General features: G+C 43.4%; 1 protein-coding gene across 26 annotated transcripts in view; it reads right to left on the bottom strand.

Moving 5' to 3' along the window:
• FER (FER tyrosine kinase) overlaps nucleotides 1–20,621 on the bottom strand; it is a 475,696-nt gene that overhangs the window by 419,073 nt on the left and 36,002 nt on the right. For 4 of the 26 annotated variants that reach the window (XM_070056511.1, XM_070056517.1, XM_051853913.2 and 1 more), the window contains exons 1-2: nucleotides 11,027–11,585; nucleotides 9,643–9,753 (exon numbers count right to left, since the gene is read on the bottom strand). The exons of 2 other annotated variants lie outside the window; for them this stretch is intronic. The gene's annotated coding sequence lies outside the window, so the exon portion shown is untranslated. Of the gene's footprint in view, nucleotides 1–9,642; nucleotides 10,363–10,396; nucleotides 10,985–11,026; nucleotides 11,673–20,621 lie in introns of those variants that run through there. 20 more of the 26 variants (XR_011381955.1, XM_070056523.1, XM_017344637.3 and 17 more) reach the window with 13 other exon arrangements.

The following is a 20,621-nucleotide window of genomic DNA, read 5'->3' as shown; positions in this document are numbered from 1 at the left end:
TTATTTCTTTAAATTCATATAACTAAATGCTAGTAGCATAGATTCAACCATAGGCAGGTCTGGCTATAACAGTTACACTATTTTCACCACACCATACTGCCTCTCAGGAGACTAGTGTGAAACTTCTCTATGCTTTATAAACATCTGTAGCCGTAAGTTCAGTCCTTACATGGAATGAGTACTGTATCAACATTTGTGCCATGACCAAAAATGGAAGAATTAAATGCCCTCCTGCTTTGTTCCATACCTTAACAGCATGCCTCTCATCTGACACAGAACATTCTGCATTATTTTTATAATGCAGGCTACTTTAGAGGACATGTCTATTTCTTCACCATCTTCATCCTTTTTCAAAAACCATATTACTATATATAGCACAAGTATCTCCACGCGAGATAATAAAATGCCAGTTCTACTCACAAGGTAAATCAGGCTCCAAATTACAGATAAGAAACTAAAACCTTAGAAAGAGAACACTACGGGGGCTGGCGCTGTGGTGTGGCAGGTGGGGACGCCGCCTGACTCAGGTTCAAGTCCCAGCTGCTCTATTTCCAATCTAGTTATCTGCTGTGGCCTGGGAGAAGGGCAGAGGAAGATGGCCCAAGCACTTGAACCCTTGCACCCACATGGCAGACCCAGAAGAAGCTCCAGACTCCTGGATTCCACCTGGCCTAGTTCTGGCCATTAAGGCCATTTGGAGAGTAAGCCAATGGATGGAAGATATCTCTCTCTCTGTTTCTTCCTAACTCCACCTTTCAAATAAAAAGAAAAAAACCAGCAATAGCTATTAATAAATGGCCAAATTCCTTTCAAATGTTGTTGAGGGTGGGAGAAAAGGGAAGGACAGATTTATGACTAAAAGATCCTGGGCATTTTCAAGAAATTTTTCCAAAGATCATGAGAATAGTTGATCTAGCTGATTATTCTGTAAAAATATTTCACAAATTAACTTTGCTTTCCTAGAAGGTAGGTGGATTGACTTTCTCTTCACTTCTAGCAGCTTTCTACTTCAGGGGAAATTTTTTTTTTTTTTTTTTTTTTTTTTTTGACAGGCAGAGTTATACAGTGAGAGAGACAGAGAGAAAGGTCTTCCTTTTTCCATTGGTTCACCCAACAAATGGCTGCCACAGCTGACGCACTGCGCCGATCTGAAGCCAGGAGCCAGGTGCTTCCTCCTGGTCTCCCCTGCGGGTGCAGGGCCCAAACAATTGGGCCATCCTCCACTGCACTCCTGGGCCACAGCAGAGAGCTGGACTGAAGAGGAGTGACCGGGACAGAATCCTGTGCCCCAACCAGGACTACAACCCAGGGTGCCGGCGCCGCAGGTGGAGGATTAGCTTAGTGAGCCTCGGTGCTGGCAGGAAAAATTTTTTTAAAGATTTATTAATTGGGGCTGGCATTGTGGTATAGCAGGTAAAGCTACCACCTGTGAAGCCAGTATCCAATAAGGGCACCAGTTCCAGTCGCAGCTACTCCACTTCTGATCCAGCTCCCAGCTAATGGCCTGGGAAAAACAGTGGAGGATGGTCCAGGTGCTTGGGTCTCTGATACCCACATGGGACACCTTGAAGAAGCTCCTGGTAAACTTCAGTCTGGCCCAGCCCCGACCATTGCTGCCAACTGGGGAGTGAACTAGCAAATGGAAGATATCGCCCTCTCTGGTTCTCCCTCTCTCTATGTAGCTCTACCTTTCAAATACATAGATTTTTTTTAAACCACTGAGCCACAGTGCCAGCCTGCTCATCTGTTTTTGTTTTTGTTTTTGTTTTTTTTCTTAAAGATGGACAGAACCAGGCCAAGGAGTCAAGAACTTCATTCAGGTCTCCTACATGGGTGGCAGGCCCCCAAACACTTGGGCCATCTGCTGCTGCTTTTCCCAGGCCAATACTGGGAGCTGGTCAGATGCAGCGAAACCAGGACAAGAACAGATGCCCATATGGGATGCCAGTGTCACAGGCATTAGCTTTACCCACTACACCACAATGCTAGCCCCTCAGGAAAATTTTTTTACAGAGAAACAACAGAGACTGGTGCTATGGCATGGCAGGTGAAGGCTCCACCTGCCATGCCAACATCCCATACAGGCACTGGTTAGAGTCCCAGCTGCTCTACTTCCAATCCAGCTCTCTGCTATGGCCTGGGAAAGCAGCAGAAGATGGCCCAAGTCCTTGGGCCCCTGTACCCGCATGGGAGACCTGGAGGAAGCTCTTGGCTCCTGACTTCAGAATGGCACAGCTCCGGCTGTTGTGGTCATCTGGGGAGTGACTCAGTTGATGGAAGACCTTTCTCTTTCTTTCTTTCTTTCTTTCTTTCTTTCTTTCTCTCTTTCTCTCTCTCTCTCTCTCTCTCTCTCTCTCTCTCTTTCCCTCATTCTCTGCCTCTACCTCTCTGTAATTCCGCCTTTCAAATAATAAATAAATCTTTTAAAAATGAAACATTTTATTACAAAAATTATAGTATAGAACAATCTGAAGCAGAATAAGGCAAAGTAAGATATAGACACTGAACAGTGAGCCTGATCTTAGGATCTTCTAGTAAAAGGAAGTCACCTCAGCAAAACCATGAATAATTCAACAGAGACCTTCAGAATCACTCCCAGAGTTAAAACTGCTGTTACACTCAGGACTGCTAAGACTCTTGTCATTTGTGTTTATTTCATATTTAGCATATGAAAGACCTGAGTTAAAATAGCCAAAATCACTTTATAACTAGGTCTCCCTGGATGAATGATCTGACCTAAGATTGTTTTCACACCACAAAACAAAATACCAGGGTATTTCAAAAAGATTGGAGAAAATGGAAATAAAAGAGAAATTCATCATGCTGCCAAAAAAAAAAAAAAAAAAAGAAATAAATGCATTTAGGGTCTTCAGAAAGTTCAGGAAAAATTCACATTATAAACAACTATGTATAGATTTCCAAAATTTACATCAAAATAAACACTTTGCTTAATTTCATTTTCCATGAGCTTCTTGAAGTACCATTGTACAAACATCCAATTCATGGGCTTGTCATAAAAATCAAAAGAAATGAACAAAGTGCCTAGCACTTTTACCAAACACTGAAGAAACATTAGTAACCCCCCCACACACACATTATATACCTGAATCCACATAATTTACTAAAAAACTGGGGGACAGAAGCCATTTCCATGGTTAACTATTTCTTGGGGGTTAGATGTTGAGCAGGGGTAGGTGTTCAGCTCAGCAATAAGGATGCAGGTGCAGCACTTGGGAGCGTCTGGATTCCATGCCTAACTCCAATTCCTGACTGCAGTTTCCTCTAAAGCAGACCCCGAGAGGCAGCAGTGATAGTGCCATTGGGTTCCTGCCACCCATGGGGGAGACATGGATTGCGTTCCTAGCTCCCTGCTTCAGCCAGGCCCAGGCCCAGCCATTGTAGGCATTTAGGGAGTAAACTGGCAGCCAGGAACAATCTCTGTCTTTCCCTCTTTGTCTCTGCTTCTCAAGTAATTTCTCAAAAAAATAAATAAATAAAATGAAATGTCAAGAAAAAAGGGCTATGCATACACAAAAATTTTTTTTAAAGATTTGTTTTATTTATTTGAAAAACAGAGTTACAGAGAGAGGTAGAGACAGAGAGAGAGGTGTTCCATCCGCTGGTTCACTCCCCAGATGGCTGCAATGGCTGGAGCTGTGCAGATCCGAAGCCAGGATGCCGGTACTTCAGGCCCAGGCGTTAACCCACTGTGCCACAGCGCCGGCCCACATACACAAAAATTTTTAAGATGAAATATAAATGAGAGGGGCCAGTGCCATGGCTCAGTAAGTTAATCCTCCGCCTGCGGCGCCGGCATTCCATATGGGCACCTGTTCTAGTCCCAGCTGCTCCTCTTCCAATCCCGCCCTCTGCTGTGTCCTGGGAAAGCAGTGAAAGATGGCCCAAGTGCTTGGGCCCCTGCACCCACATGGGAGACTGGAAAGAAGCTCCTGGCTCCTGGCTCTTGGCTTCGGATTAGCACAGCTCCGGCTGTTGCGGCCATTTGGGGAGTAAACCAACTGAAGGAAGATCTTTCTGAAGGAAGACCTCTCTGTAATTCTACCTTTCAAATAAATAAGCAAAATCTTTTTTTAAAAATTTAAAAAAAAATAATAATTACCTGAGACAACTGCACCATTTAGTTCTCCCTAATTCCTGCAAATGTATTCAATACACAGAAACAGGAATCACAAAATGATGGTAATTAACAAGAATACATAAATTCAGAGTAAACTGAGAATGGATGTGATATGTAACAGTGACTAGATGTGCCACATTAGAAAGTCCACCATTCACCACAGATGCTATACTGAAACAAAAAGGATAATGCTTGAAAATGTTTCCTTTAAAGCTCCTAGCAAGGCAAAATTTACAAAATCTTAGGGAAACTTAAAATGATGGCTAAGAATGTGCATGGATTCTGAAAGAAACATAATTCAAAAGAAAGGACATTGTATACACACTCTCATGAAGCAAGAGGTGGTACTGCTGCAAGGACAGCTCACTGACCCATTTGTTAACAAAACTGGATATTACCATAATAGTCAAATGCAGGGGCTGGCGCTGTGGTGCAGCAGGTAAAGCCATGCCTGCAGTGCTGGCATCCCATATGGGTGCAGGTTCAAGTTCCAGCTGCTCCACTTCCGATCCAGCTCTCTGCTATGGCCTGGGAAAGCAGCAGAAGATGGCCCAAGTTCCTGTCTTTAGTTGAGCCCAGCTCTGGCCATTATGGCTATTTGGAGAGTGAACCAGCGGATGGAAGACCTTTCTCTCTCTCTGCCTCTGCCTCAGCCTCTCTGTAACTCTGCCTTTCAAATAAATAAAATAAATCTTAAAAAAAAAGAGTCAAATGCACTTTGTACTATATGGTGAAATTAACAAGAGCACAAGGACGAAGAGAAGCCTGGGAAACCCTTCCCCAGCTGAACACATCCATACAGCACAGAGGACACAGACTACAGAAATGTTTGACTCCAAGGAGAAAACACATCCAAGAAACAGCAGAAAGCAACAAGCATTACTAAGGACTAACCTTCAGTTAGTCCTCAGGAGACAACTTTGTGATCAAGCCAGAAATGATCTTTTGTTCTGCAAACCTCAAGAAAGAATCAAGAATAAGAACCTTGGTCTATATGCTAGCAATGTAACGCAAAGTCATCTAGCCTTCATTTTAGAAGCTAAAAACTGGCAATGTTTAACAAGTACTATTTCTAGGATTGCTAAGAGTCTGAACGGATCACTTAAATTTTTCAATTAAATTTGACGGTATTTTATGGAAGTAGTTAAATCCTAGATTCACAAAAAGTTTCAGGAAATAACATTTGCAAATATTAACAGCCTGCTGAACAGTTTTCCAAAGTCTTTATTTCTAATTACTTATATGTAGGATGAATAAATAATTTAAAAGCAACTTCATTCAAAGCAATGCAGTTTTAAAGATGGTTTTCTGATTACATCAAAATATATTTTTGTTTTCTAGAATAAAAATTTTTATATGCTACTTCAGAAGTACCTAGAATGTAAGAATCCTACTATTAAACCTATTAGCCCCATTATGGAAACGATCTTTCTGCTAGTAGGATAATTTACAGTGGAAAATTAGTTCCAATTTTGTATAATAATTAATGTTACTTACAATAAAGACTATGGTGCTATTATTCAAATATTTTTAAGTGTTCATTAACAGTTATTCTAATTTTTAAATGTAGGTCTCTTCATTATCAATTACATAAAATTAGTGCAGTAATCTTTTCTTCTATAGCATTACAAGAAGAAAAACTGGCCAGGCATTCATTTCAGGAAAATAGGGAAGTACCATGGGCCTTAACTATAGAACTGCAAGGCATGTTACTAATAATAGATCTACCCTTTTTACTGACTCACTTTCTTCAATAAATCAGAGTAGATTCAAGTTTGTACCAATAGTGATATTAGAGTCAAGCACAGGCATTCTGGTATGCTTGCTTGAGTGGAAGAGGAAGAGACGGAATTCTAGCTGGCATGCTAGAAAATTTCACACTGGAATATGTCACACATGTAAAGATCTTGCACTTGGGTGGGAAATTAATAAAAACTGACTGAAATCACACAATCGTGCTTTACAGCTGGAAGAGACAGAAGGACTATCTAGTTCAACTCCTAACTCCATTCAGTTCAGTGCTTCCCTTCACAGCACCCAGTGACTAATAGGCTGCTGGGTGCATTTACACTGAGGGTTTTTTGAGTTTTGTTTTTTTTTTTTTTTTAATGAATTAGAACCCTATTGTTACAGAACACATGATTAAATATGGATCTCTGTAAAATAATGCTTCCTTAAAAATAATCCTATAAATTTATCAGTAGGAAGTAGAAAATATATACCAAACACCCAGAGACTTCAAAAAGCTTATGGAAATGTGAACTTAAAAGATGTTTATTTTGGTGCAAAGAAATTAGAAACCCATGTATAGTCTCTCACAACATGCATTTTCCATGAATTCTGAAAAGATTCCTTCATAAAACTAACAGTATCATCAAATCAGAAGATTAAGTTTTAAACAGATTAAGTAAATATGACTCAAGAAATTTAAGAAAGTTACATTTGGCTTTTTTGTATCAATTTAAGCAAACACTTGTGGTTTAAATGAAAAGAATTTCAGGCAACCATCTAACAACTGATGGTGCTCTAAGGTGAAGAAAATTAAATCAAGAATCTAGACAAGTGAAATATTTGGAGAGTTAAAACTCATTCAAAGTAAATTCCTGACTATCCTTATTAGATAAAGTAATCTAAGAAATATAATAGTTAACCTATTTCTAACTATTTTAGTTTATACAAATGCAAATGTCATTCAATTTAAGTAACTTACATGCGCATCATTTTAATGTCCTTTATCTGAAATCTAAGGACTATATTTAGATGACAAATAAACATAATAATACCAGGAGAGGTAAGATTATAGTATATATAAAATTATAGCATGTAAGAAACCAAATATGGAAGTTAACTACTTCCTATATTCAAGCATCTTATCTTCATTATCTCATTTCTTCCACATAATAACTTTATGAGGCAATTTCATCACTATCATTTAGTAAATGAGGAAACTATGATCTAAAGACATTATGGGGGCCAGCACTGCGGCACAGGGGGTAAAACCACTACCTGCAGTGCCAGCACCCCATATGGGTGCTGGTTCAAGTCCCAGCTGCTCCACTTCTTATCCAACTCTCTGCTATGGCCTGGGAACACAGTACAAGATGGCTCAAGTCTTTGGACCCCTGCACCCATGTGGGAGACCAGGGAGAGGCTCCTGGCTCCTGGCTTCAGATCAGCTCAGCTCTGGCTGTTGCAGCCATCTAGGGAGGGAGCCAGTGGATGGAAGACCTCTTTCTCTCTCTCTCTCTCTCTCTCTCTCTCTCTGCCTCTGCCTCTCTGTAACTCTGCCTTTCAAATAAATAAATAAATATTTTAAATAAATTTATAGAAATTAAAAATAGACATTATATAATTGTCCAAGAACCTGCAGAAGAGTAACTTTTACTTAAACCCAGTTTACGACTTCAAAATAAATGGCTCTTGTTTTCATTCTACTTTGCAACCTGGAAAGGAACACCTACATTAAAATTACCAGTCTTTTAATTAATACATGCTGAAGAAAAAGACAATATCTAGCTTAGAGAGAATGCCGAAAGTAGTCATGTTTTATAATTATTAGCTACTAGTTAAGAAATAATTCCAAGTCATGCATGATACTAATTTTTAAGAGCTGAATTGTAGAATACCCCCAAAATGGAGAAATCTGAAAAGCTTTTTAACAGGCAATAAGTTAACTTTATCTTGCTTGGAATTCCAAAAGAAAAACTTGGGAGACCTCAGATTTTGTTAGCCACACAGCAATTTCATATGCTAAACTAGGATTATGTTTATACTTATGTAATAAGATGAAGTAGCTGCTTGAGTCTGATCTCTTTGTTCTAACTCTAATGTGTCCTCTATTCTTTTCCATTTTTCCCTCAGATCTGGGAGTCCAATTGTAATTTAGAATCATTGATCCCCAAATGCAGAAATTCCTACATCTTTAGATGCAAATACAGATATACTGAAATGAAGACCATCAGATTGAAATGACTGGTAGAGTGTTACAGAAGAAATAGAAGTTTGAGTTCTTTTCCAAAACACTAATTATAGTGGAATTATTGGTGACTCTTCCTCTCCACAGTTTCGTCAAAGCATTTAACTTTTATAACCAGATAAAAGTAGGAAAGGAAAGGTGAAAGGAAAGGAATGGGGGAAAAACTGGAGCTTTAGTCTGTTTCTGAATTAGCTGAATCCTACCATTAAAGTTCCAAAACTAGGGCCTGCCTGTTCCTTCTCAACTCTTGGTAGCACAGCAAATAAGCCATATATAAACATGACAGAGACAAATGAAATATGGAAAAATAATACTGAGGCAATCTACAGATCTATAAATTCTGAGACACAGCTCTTAATTTTCATATTTAAGAGATTAGTATATAAATGAACTAAGTATAAAAACAGATTGAGATTATGCCAAAACAGAAAAGCATGTGAACAGTTTGAATTTCCTAAGTATGGAAAAATTACATATATTAGATATTTGTATGTATTTGAATGTATACTCATTTCTACTTACTCCTTTACTATAAACTGAAGATCAGTGTTAAAATATTCCATTATCAATACCATGAGACAATACCCAAGATAGTTTGTGTTTTATCAAAACACTGACTTGAAACTCTCAAATTACTTCAGTCTCCATGAAGTAGTTCTACTAAAAAATTCCACATTTGCTAGCTATTGTCCATTACAAAAATATTAATGCAAAAAACATACATGATTGATCTAATTTATTTATATTACCATAACAATGCAAAATTAATATTCTCTTGGGTCTCCTTCCAAAAGGAAATGCTTATTTATAAATCAAGTATAAAACTATACTAACACAGGAGCCCAATTTTAAAACAAAACTTTTATTTATGTAGCAAATTCATTAGATTTCCTTTTTTCTTTTTACCAAAATACAATCTAATTCTGGGATTGATTACAAAGATGACTCCAGCTCACTCACAAAACTGCTTTGAATTTTGTCATGTAATTAAACTACTATAGCTTTTATAAGCCTTACTCCCACTTACAAACAGAAATAAGCACCTTACAATATTCTGGTATTATATTTGTATACGTTTATGTATATGTTTATGGTAGGATTCAGCTAATTCAGAAACAGACTAAAGCTCCAGTTTTTCCCCCATTCCTTTCCTTTCACCTTTCCTTTCCTACTTTTATCTGGTTATAAAAGTTAAATGCTTTGACGAAACTGTGGAGAGGAAGAGTCACCAATAATTCCACTATAATTAGTGTTTTGGAAAAGAACTCAAACTTCAGCATTTCAGTTCCTGTATTCTTGAAGAGTCACTATGTAACAGCTGTCTTGACAATGTTACTGCTACACAGGTGATGGGTTCAACTCAATTGTTCTAGGAGACTGGAATGTGCCATAGTAAAATACTGGAGAAAAAAGTTGTCAAATGTGAAATATTCACAGCCCAGTTACAGCTATGTAACAAGTATATACCACTTAAAGATGAAACTTGTCTACCAACAGTCTGTTTCTCTTTGGAACTAATGACATCTACCTTGAAGTGGTGCAGAAGCTGCCTTAACTGGAAGCTGACAATTTGAGATGGTGTCTATTTAATGTTGCCAACCATCAGGGCAGAAGAGCAGCAGATCTTCGCCAAGGGTCTCTGATGGAGAACAGAGAAAGGGTTTCCAAGTACATGCCTATGCACTCTCTTAATATATTCCTAACTCCTTGGAAGCACAGCTCCCTTGGATCCAGAGTACCGGTAGAAAAGCTGCCCTGATTACAAGATACCTTCCCATGCGTTCACTGGAAAACCGTGGCTCTTCCCCAGTACGTCTTTCTGAAGACCACTGAGGTAGACCCAGATATAAGAACACTGCAATCATATTTGGCATTTTTTAAATCATTAAAATAGTTCGGTCTACCCTCTTACGGATTTTCCTATTACACTTTCATACATAATAACTTCACTTGAGAAATGTATCTCTTAAAATAGCTGGAGAAAGGGGAAAACGACAGCAACTGTACACCTTTACGGTGATTTATGTCAAACTCATAGACCCCATGAATACGTGCAGCTTCTTCTGAATTAACTTGGTTCACCCTAAAGGCTACCAGCCTTATCAAGTTCTTACAGTGTGTACCGTACTGAGACTGCTTAGCAAAATCATGAATGTACACAGTGAAAGCGCGGAGCGCCTCACGGACACTCCTTCATCTGTGCAAGTCCCGGGCCCCTCCGAACACCTCCCGAGCCCGAGACCACAGAACAGGAGCGACCCCGAAGCACACGCCTCACACACCTGAGCCGCCCGAGTCGGGGCTCGGGCACCTCTGGTCCGGGTGGGAGGAACCAGGGAGGTGCGGGGCCGAAGCGGGACGAGGAAGACTGGTCGCGTCGCGGGCGAGTGCGGGGTCCCAGATTTAGGACGGGCTCGGGCACACCCGGGAATTGGGAAGGAGGGTGGCCGGCCCGGCGGGAGGGCGGCGCCGGCCGGAGGAGCGCGCCGACGGGAGGGCGGCGCCCGCAGCCCCCACACCCGCAGCCCCCGGCCCCGCGACGGGGCGGGGCCACTGCGCCCGCCACCGCCGGTTCGCGCGGCACCCGCCCCCTCAGCCTCCGGGTCCCGGGGTGGTGGGAGGGGCCGGCCTCGCGGGGCCCGCAGCGCGCCCAGCCCAAGGCCCAGCCGGGAATGTCCCGCCGTGGGCAGGAGGATGGGCGGGTGACCCCCTCAGCCCGGGGCGGGGAGGCGGCCGGCTGCGGGAGGAGGAAGAGCCCTCGGCGCAGCGCCGCCACCGGGGCCGAATCCCGGCACCCCGCTGCGGCAGGGGTGGTGGCCCCCGATCTAGGCTCGCCGTCCCTCTTCTTCCCCCCTCCCTCGGCGTTGCCCCGGGCAACAGCGCCTACCGCCGGCGGCGCGAAACGCACCTACCTAGAACCTGACAAGCAGGAGCCCCTCAGACACGGGAGCCAGTCGCCACCCCGCGTCACGGGGGCCGCCACAGCCAATAGGCTCAGCTGTCACGAACCGCTGCAGCCAATCCCGCTGCACTCCGGTCTCCGGGCACCCTCGAGGCCTTACCCAATGGACGAGAGCGGAAGGCGGGTGCTGCCGCCCGGCCCTCAGCCCCCTCCTCCACTACCTCCCAGGAGGCGGGGCGCGGCCGATTGGACCCGGACCCGGAGGGGGCGGGGCTCGGACTCGAGGCCGGGTGGGCGCGCGCGGCCAGGGGGCTGCGGGCGCGGCGGGTGGAGGCGCGGGCTGAGGCCGCCGCCCTCTGGCCCGGGCGTGGTTCCGAGGTTTGTCCTGTGATGCGGCTCTCTCAGCCTCAGTAGCCCGGTCCTCGTCGTGCTATCCAGAGCTGCCACGGTGCGATGGGGCCGGAGGCGGGCGGCGGCGTCACAGGAAACTTTGGGAGACTCGACGGGCCGTGACCGGGAAGTGGCCGTGGGTGATAAGCAGGGGCCGCCTGGAAGGGACTGCCCGCGGGTCGGCCGCCGGAAAGGAATTCGCAGTGGGGGCGGAGGCGTGGTGGAAACGCCAAGTGTGCCCGCGGGCGCCGGGCAAGCACCAGAGCCGCCGGCTCGGTGGGCGAACCCCTACTCCTGAATAGGCACACTCCGTCCCTCGCGATCACCTTTCTCCCACGTGTGTCCCACATCCTACGTGTAACGTCGATTCCTTTAGGCTACCCCCGAGGGCAGGTACAGTGTTTCCGGCGCCCGCAGCGGCTGAGGCTGCTGCTGGCCCTGAGGTGGGTGCCGGCTCAGGTCCGGGGAGCGCCCCTGCGGGAAGCCGTGACCTCCCCGAGACCGGATGGCGAAGGGAACCCTAACTGAGTTGCGTTTCCCCCCGGGGGCAGGAGGAGCGGTCGCTAAAGCGTCCCTCGTCGGAAGCACCTGGTGGGAAATGAGTGACGTGAACTAAGCCCAAGACTGCCCGGCGACCTGTAGCGGTGTGACTGTGACGGACGTCACCCACCCCCCACCCGGCCCTGTTGGAGGGCGTGACCCTCCCCGTACTCCTGCAGCAGGCTTTTTAAGGCGTTGCATCTTGTGCATTGGTTGAACCACATTCTTTGCCTGGAGCAAATCTCTAGTCAACCCGATATCCACCCTCTCCCTCAAAAACGTCTGAGTTATGAGGGAGCCAAGGCAGGGTGGTGAGTATTTTTTCTAAACAGGGTTATTTATTTGACCACAGTGAACCAGCCCTACACGTAGAAAAACATAAGTTTTAAGTTGGACTGCTTTTATCTGCAGTTTCAAAAGCCAAAGAAACCAAACTGTGCTGTAAGGACAAATAAAAATAAGAGGCTTAATTGTCTCCCTTGAACATGGAAGGGTGAGGTTTCCCTCCCCTTCGTTTTCTCTAAGCCTTTGCCTTAGAAAGCTTGTGATTGTTAAGTGTTTTCTCATCTCTGTGAAATGTACACAAGTCCTTAAGATGACTGAATGGGTCCTTTGTCATCTTGGAGACAGGGGATGTGTTTCTGGGAACCTGGGAGCTGCACACCTCAGGGGAGATAGCGCCCCTCGCCCCCAGCTTCTGTCGGGGAATAGGAGCCCTAACTTTGGTGGGGATCTTACCCCCAGGTGCAAAACTGCCTCCTGTCAGAACTCAGGTGAGCACCCCCGCCACCAAGAGAAGATGAATGTTCTACAGCAAATGGCGTTGTCAAGTTCTCTGACTTCCTTGAGGACTAGGGCTTGTTTATCTTGAAAACATGTATGTAATGGATTCCATCTGCTCGCAGTACAAAAGGACAAGACTTCTGTCTCTGCAATCATAGTGATGCGATGCACATCATCTAGTTTAATGCTTGTTTGACAACAAATTGTTTTCTTTTGCTACTATGCGGAGGAGTCCTGAGCTGGGAGATTTTGTTTTTCATTTTACTTTCCCAAAAATGCCTATGTCAAGGATATTAAGATGATGAAGTTAAGGAAAGTAATTTTTAGTTTTTAATGTGCTCTCCAAAATGATTTCACATGAGGTAATACCTTATCGCTGAATTACAAATAAATGTTAATGGAATTAGAAGTGATAAAATTAATGTTCGATCTGTATTTTGTAGTTAAAATACACAACCTAAGCCTATGTGAGTTAACATCTTAAAATAGAAATTAATTTTCTGTGAACATTCTGTGTCTATGAATGAATAAATGCAGCATTGTGTATTAAATGGTCAGATACAACTTCAGAGAGTGCTTCACCAAGGCATACCTTGCCCAAGAACCTTAGGATTTCCCTATTTTACAATGGAAATCAAGATCTAAAATGATGTGATTGGTGAGCTAGATATTACATATTTTCAGAAAGTAGCTTTAAATAAAGATATGATAAAATAGATTATGTGTGTGCGCTTAATTATTCTCTCAGTTCTCACCTGTTCACTCAAGAAACTTCAAGTTAATGCAATTAAATATTAATGTCAGGCATTATGCGGAGAACAGTTTTGAATAAATGTACTGGAAGTAAATGAATGTGGCAAAAACGTGTGCTATGTGGTTTAAACTGAGGGGGAAAGTTATAGCAAATCCAATTTAAAAATTTTCCCTCTGTTATACAGCCACTTTCCATCGCAAAATAATTAAAATTTTTTTCACCTGATTTCAAAAATACAACTTCTCTTACACCTTGTAAATGTAGGGAGAATAGGAAAGAATTTAGGAAAATAGTTTCCTCTGTAGATGATCCATGGGTTTCATAAAATACTTCCCACCCCACAGGGCTTGGAGAGAAAGCATCTCATTTGAAGTTGTTAGAATAGGATTTAACAGATCTGTCGGCTATCGTTAGAAGTTAGATCTGTCTAAGGAACTACAATGACTTTTGAAAGCCAGAGTACTACCTTGCTGTAGACAAAGCCTAGTATATATACCATTTTCCCAAATAGCCAAATGTAGTCTGTTCTAATTACATTGCTTACCTGGACAAATAAATGCAATATTGTGGTCCTCAACCTAAATGATTAGTGAAAGGCTGCTTTAAAAGTTCTTTCCCTTTTTTGGCTAGTAGCACCCATCCCTCAAGCTCTTCCCCTCCCTTATTTTTCTTTTTAAAAGTTTCTCATAGGCTTCCAGAGGAATGCTGGCTGTGTGCCACCTTAGCTCAGTAGCCCCCATACTTATCCCTCCCTATTTTCTTTGTCTCTTCTCTTTTCCTCTCTGCCAACTCTTTTGATTTGTGACACTCTGCACTCTAAGCCACAATTCATACATAACCACTTGCACATACCACTCCTAAAGCAGAGGTCATGATGAGGTTTGCAATATGAAAACCATGTCTGTCTTTATTCCATGCATGCTGTCATACTGTTTTTGGTAGATAGAAATTTCTTTGATTTTGAAATTTGTCCTTTTTAATGAATACTATTACTAGATGTCAGATCTGTATTGGATTTTCTTCTAGATTTTTTTTCTGGCTTTCCAAATTCCAAATTTTCAAAACACCAACACAACTTTGTTTTATAAATCTGTGTAAGGAAAAGGGGGAATGAGGGAGGAGGTGCAGTACGGCTGGAAGAGGAAATTTTCTGTTCTATCCACAAAGTAGATGTCAAATCCCTTAACAACCATCCCTCCCAGCCAGAGGCTGGGCATCCAGGCTTCCAATACTGGTTCCCTAGCTTCTCTGACCTTCTCTTCTCCCTTGAGAAATATGACCACCAACATTCCTAATCCAGATTTGCCCCCTCCAAAACACCCCTGGATCATTCGAAGGCCTGTCCCTTCTTAAACCATCCTTGTCTCAGAATTCAGCTGTCCTTCTCCCCATTCCTTTATTCCTGTGCCTTCAAACAACTGTCAGGGTGTGCAGTAAGAGTGGCAGAGTAAGGATTTTGTATAAAGCATCACCAAAATCACCAGAGGACCTTTCAAAAGCACAGTCCTAGGTTTACAACTGTTAAGACTCGGAATGTCTGGGAAGAGTGCAGAAAATCCATATATTTGGAATGATACCAGGAAATCTGGTCAATGTGGTATATCTCTGGTCCCTCCCAAACCCCTGGGCACAACATAAACATAAATGACCAGGGATCCCTGAAGACTTCTGTGTGAAGACAAGCTGGAAGACAACAGAACTGGTCGAAGGCCTGTGAATGGAGTGGGAGACCCTCAATCATTAGCTACCCTACCCCTAACGGGGGACAATAAGAATTCTTCCCTGGTGAGGCAGAAATAGAGACCCTTTGGTCTGTAGACAAGACAACTGAGTATAAGAGTGAGGCACCTAAATCACATTGGGGTAAAGGGAACAAAAATGAACCAAGAGATTTCTCCCACTGAGCCGACACAATGATGTTTATATCCTTCAGAGAGGATGCTGTAGGATAGTTCTACAGCAACTGACTTGACCAAGGGAAAATATTTTTATTGTGACGTGGGAAATCTTCCAAAAGTCCCAGACCCCATGCCTAACATTCAAAATGAGGGCTGCCAGCCCACAAGTTGCAGCCATTCAGGTAGCTTCCCTCAGTCTTAGATATGAAGAGCCATCTGGGGATCGCCACACTTGAGGAAATCTACAGCCATGCAAATCAGATACCAAAGCACAGGAATGAGGGGGCAGGGGCAGGAATAAGACCAAAGCAAAGAACAGGAGAAAATTTCAGGAGAATTATAAGCAAATCTTAAAGAAGATATTGCAGAAAAACACCTCAGAGCAACAAACTGAGGTCTAGGCGAGCGAGGTGGTGGTGCTAAGGCTGCCATAGGGGTCCCTGCTGAAGCCAGGGTCTGTCTCCAATGATTGGCGAGTGTAGACAGGTGGTTCATCATGGGTGGCTTTTTCTCAAGCATTTTTTCCAGTGTCTTTGGAACCCGGGATGTGAGGATTTTCATTTGGGGACTAGATGGAACAGGAAAAACCACAATTTTGTACAGATTACAAGTTGGAGAAGTTGATACCACTATTCCTACCACCAGATTTAATGTAGAGACAGTGGCATACAAAAACCTTAAATTCCAGGCCAGCGCTGTGGCATAGCAGGTAAAGCCCCCACCTGCGGTGCCGGCATCCCATATGGGTGCTGGTTTGAGTCCTGGATGCTCTACTTCCAATCCAGCTCTCTCTCATGGCCTGGGAAAGCAGTAGAAGATGGCCCAAGTGCTTGGGTCCCTGTACCCATGTAGGAACCTGGAAGAAGCTCCTGGCTCCTGGCTTCAGATCAGCGCAACTCTAGCTGTTGCAGCCAATTGGGGAGTGAACCAGTGGATAGAAGACCTCTTTCTCTCTCTTTGCCTCTCCTTCTCTTTCTGTGTAACTCTGACTTTCAGATAAATAGATAAATAAATCTTAAAAAAAAATTAAATTCCAAGTCTGGGATTTAGGACAAACAAGTATCAGGCCATACGGGAGATGTTACTATTCAAACACAGATGCAGTCATTTAGGTAGCGGATAGCTGTGATGGAGACAGAACTGAAATTTCCAAATCAGAGTTAGTTGCTCTGTTGGAGAAAGAAGAGCTGAGAAAGCCATTCTAGTGGTGTTTGCAAAGAAGCAGGACATGGAGCAGGCCCTGACTCCCTCAGAGATGGCAGATTCACGTGGGTTGCCTGCCTTAAAGGATGGAAAGTGGCAAATATTCAAAACGTCTACAACCAAAGGCACGGGCCTTGCTGAGGCCATGGAATGCTTAGTTGAAACATTAAAAACAGGCAATAATTCATTCACAGCAGGGCCTCGGAAGCAAAGGCTACATCACCTTTCTCTCTGGAAACAGTCAAGCGTGCCTCACGCTACGAAATGTTGTACCTGTGTGATAGTTGGCACACTCTGAACTGACTACAGTGTTTGTAATAAAAATGAAAAATAAGTATTTAGTTGGAGGGGTAACTCGATTGAATCACCTGAAGTTTTGTATAATGTAAAATATCCTTTCCTTGCTTTCATGTGTTAAGATATACATTCTATTTATATGGAATTCTAATTCAGATCAGCCTTATTACATACACTCTTGTTAGGGGAAATGTCCTCCTATTTTTGAAAAAAAAAAAGAGAGAGAGAGAGAGAGATTGCATTCCTCTGACTAGAAATATTCAGAGAAAAATACAAGCTTTTGTAAGTCAAAAGATATATTTTAAAATCTAATAAGATATTATAAAATGAAGTTGAGACTACCCAAAAAGTAATAAAAGGATAAAACTTGAAAAATAAGAGAGAAAAGAAAATTTAGGGTCAAGCCAAGAGCCAAAATATCTAACCTATAGAAAGAAAGAAGGAAATGGGTAGGGAGAGCTGGAATTACAAAAAAAAAAAAAAAAAGACATTTTATCAATAGTGAAGAAGTTTTTAGATTGAAAATGTACTTGTGAGTGCCTTGCAAAGTGAATGAAAAAGGTTCACACAAAAGCATTTCATCCTGAAATGTCAGGACAGCTGAAATAAAGAAAATCCCCTAAACACTTCAAATGAAATAAAAGATTACAGATGAAAGATCAGGCATGAGGACAGAGAATGGTACTGGACTCTCAACAATGACGCTATGGAAAGTAGAAGAAAATGCAGCGATATCTTTAAATTCCAAAGGGAAATTATTTACAATCTAGAATTCCTACAAAGCCAACCAACCAATTGAGTCTAAGACTGGAATAAAAGTGCTTTCAGACATGCAAGATCTCAAGTTTTTTTCCTGTGGAATCTTTTCTTCAGAAAAGATTGCACACATTTTCTTCGGAAGGTGTTTTCCACCAAGCAAGAATGATTAATATAAGGGAAATGAAGATAAGGTATCAACACGGGAGAAAGGACGTGGGGGTACCTAAGATGTTAGTGAAGGAAATTTCTAGGCTAACAACTGCATGACAGACCTAAAAAGCAGCCAGTGCAGACTGAGGCAGGAAAAGGAAGACTCCAAGCCTCCAGAACTGATATCTATCTCCAAGGGGGAGAAAATTGGATCAGTGATTTGCTGATGTATTTGTTCACTACATGGAGAAATGTACTAGAATTCTGGCAGAATTTGGAGATGACTTAGGAGTAGGCACATGGGCAGGCATTGTGGCAGAGCAGGTTAAGTCGCCACTTGGGATGCCTGCAGCCCATACTGGAGAACTGGTTCAAGTCTGAGTTACTCCCCGCTTCCAAGCCAGCACCCTGCCAATGCAGCTAGGAAGCAGCAGATGAACGGCCCTAGTATTTGCATTCCTGCCACCCATGTGGGAGACCCAGACAGAAATCCTGGCTCCTGGCTTTGACCTGACCTAACCCCATTGGACAATGAACTGGTAGATGGGAGATTGATCTCTCTCTTTCTCTCTGCCTCCCCTTCATTCTGTTATTTAAGTACATAAAAATAGAAAAGAGGAGGTATGTAATAGACAAAATGTCTGGACATGAAGCAATTATTAACCACAGGGAGACAAACATATTTGTTTAGAAAAAGAAACTTTACATTTTGAAGAATGTAATTATAGGGGCTTGGTTCCATGGCATAGCAAGCAGAGGCTTAACCTACTACAGCAGAGGCCACAAGAATGTTATTTTTATTAGGGCCCGATGGTGCATATTCTGGCAAGAGCCTATGCAGAAGCAGAAGCCCAAGTGGCATTTGCTGTAGGAAAACGAGGCAACACATGGAATAGCCCCCTTTGGACCTTATGTGAATTTCTCTCAGGATTGGGAAGAGGAGAGGAAGGAAAAGGTTATCTGCTATAGGAAAAGCGATTTCTGCGTACTTTATGCCATTCGTGATGGACTAAGGATTCGAGATCATTCTAAATTTGGACATTGATTGCACTCATGAAATAGGCAGCTACAGCTCAGGCCCAGTCTGCAAGGAAAGGGACGTGAAAGGAATGCCTGGGCTTTTCCCTATCAGTCAAACCTGGCTGAGTACAGTTTCCAGTCATTATTAATGTTCATTATTAATGTACTTCTTTTCTTCTTCTTTTTTTTTTTTTTTTTTTTTTTTTGACAGGCAAAGTGGACAGTGAGAGAGAGACAGACAGAGAGAAAGGTCTTCCTTTGCCGTTGGTTCACCCTCCAATGGCCGCTGCGGCCGGCGCACTACGGCCGGCGTACCGCGCTGATCCGAAGCCAGGAGCCAGGTGCTTCTCCTGGTCTCCCATGGGGTGCAGGGCCCAAGCACCTGGGCCATCCTCCACTGCACTCCCCGGCCACAGCAGAGAGCTGGACTGGAAGAGGAGCAACCGGACAGAATCCGGCCCCCCGACCGGGACCAGAACCCGGGGTGCCGGTGCCGCAGGCAGAGAATTAGCCTAGTGAGCCGCGGCGCCGGCCATTAATGTACTTATTTTCAAGGCAACCTTTTAGAAGTGGGCTTTTGACAGTGATTAAAGTTCTCACAACTTTCATCAGAGAGTCTATCTTGGAGTCCCAGCTCTGACTCCTGATTCTACCTGTGTGCTAATGACGACCCCGGGAGGTAGCAGAGGATGGCTCAAGTAATTGGGTCCCTGCTGCCTCTTGGGAGGCTTGGGTTGAGTTCTGGACTCCTGGCTTTGGCTGGCCCAGTCCTGGCAATTATGGCCATTTGGGGGTGAACCAGCAGATGCAGGCTCTGGGTTGTCAGTCTCTCTAAGGCAACAATGACAACGGGGACAAATACCCCGCAGCCATTTAAATTTATTTTTATAAGAATACTTCAAAAGTTTAATGGGAAAAAGTTTTGTGGCACAGCATGTTGGGCTGTGGCTTGAATACTTAAACCCCATATCTGAGCACCGATTGGAGTCCCAGGTACCCGGCTTTCAATCCAGCTTCCTGCTAATACATCCTGAGAAGGCAGAAGGTCGGCTGTCACCCACGTGGGAGACTCCGACAGAGCTCCTGACTCCTGGCTTCTGCCTGGCCCAGACCTGGACATTGTGGCCATTTGGGGAATGAACCAGAAAATGAAAGATGGATCTTTCTGTCTCTCTCTTTCTCTCTTCCCTGCCTCCCACCTCTACCTTTCAAATAAATAAATAAAACTTTAATAAAACATTTTTTAAAAATTAACAGAGAAATAGAATTAAAAGATTAAGTTTGGTTAAAAAAAAGACTTTTGAATCCACGCATATTTTTCACAATGCATATTTCCACAAATTTTTGAAGACTCCTCACCCCCTCATATTATCCTTATTCCACAGATGAGGACACCCAATACATAGGTTGGATAACCTGAGTAAGATCACTCACCTAGAAAGTGACCACGCTTGGGGCCAGCATTGTGGCACAGTGGGTTAAGCTCCTGCCTGCAATGCCAACATCCCATGTGGGTGCAAGTTCCAGCCCCGGTTGCTCCACTTCTGATCCAGCTCCCCGCTAACGCACCTGGGAAAGCAGTGGATTATGGCCTGAGAGCTTGGTCCCCCCACACCCACACAGGAGACCTGGAGGAAGCTCCTGGCTCCTGGTTCCTGGCTTCAGCCTGGCTTGGCCCCAGCTGTTGCAGCCATTTGGGGAGTGAACCAGTGGATAGAAGATGTCTCTTTGTCTCTCCTCTCTCTCTCTTTGTAACTCTACCTTTAAAATACATCAAATAGATATTTTTAAAAAGGAAAAAAAAAAAGAAA

This window comes from Oryctolagus cuniculus, chromosome 14 (assembly GCF_964237555.1).
Source record: "Oryctolagus cuniculus chromosome 14, mOryCun1.1, whole genome shotgun sequence".
In the NCBI taxonomy this organism is placed as follows: Eukaryota; Metazoa; Chordata; class Mammalia; order Lagomorpha; family Leporidae; genus Oryctolagus; species Oryctolagus cuniculus.
Note: the sequence above shows the minus strand (reverse complement) of the source record. Positions and strands in the feature narration are given on the sequence as shown.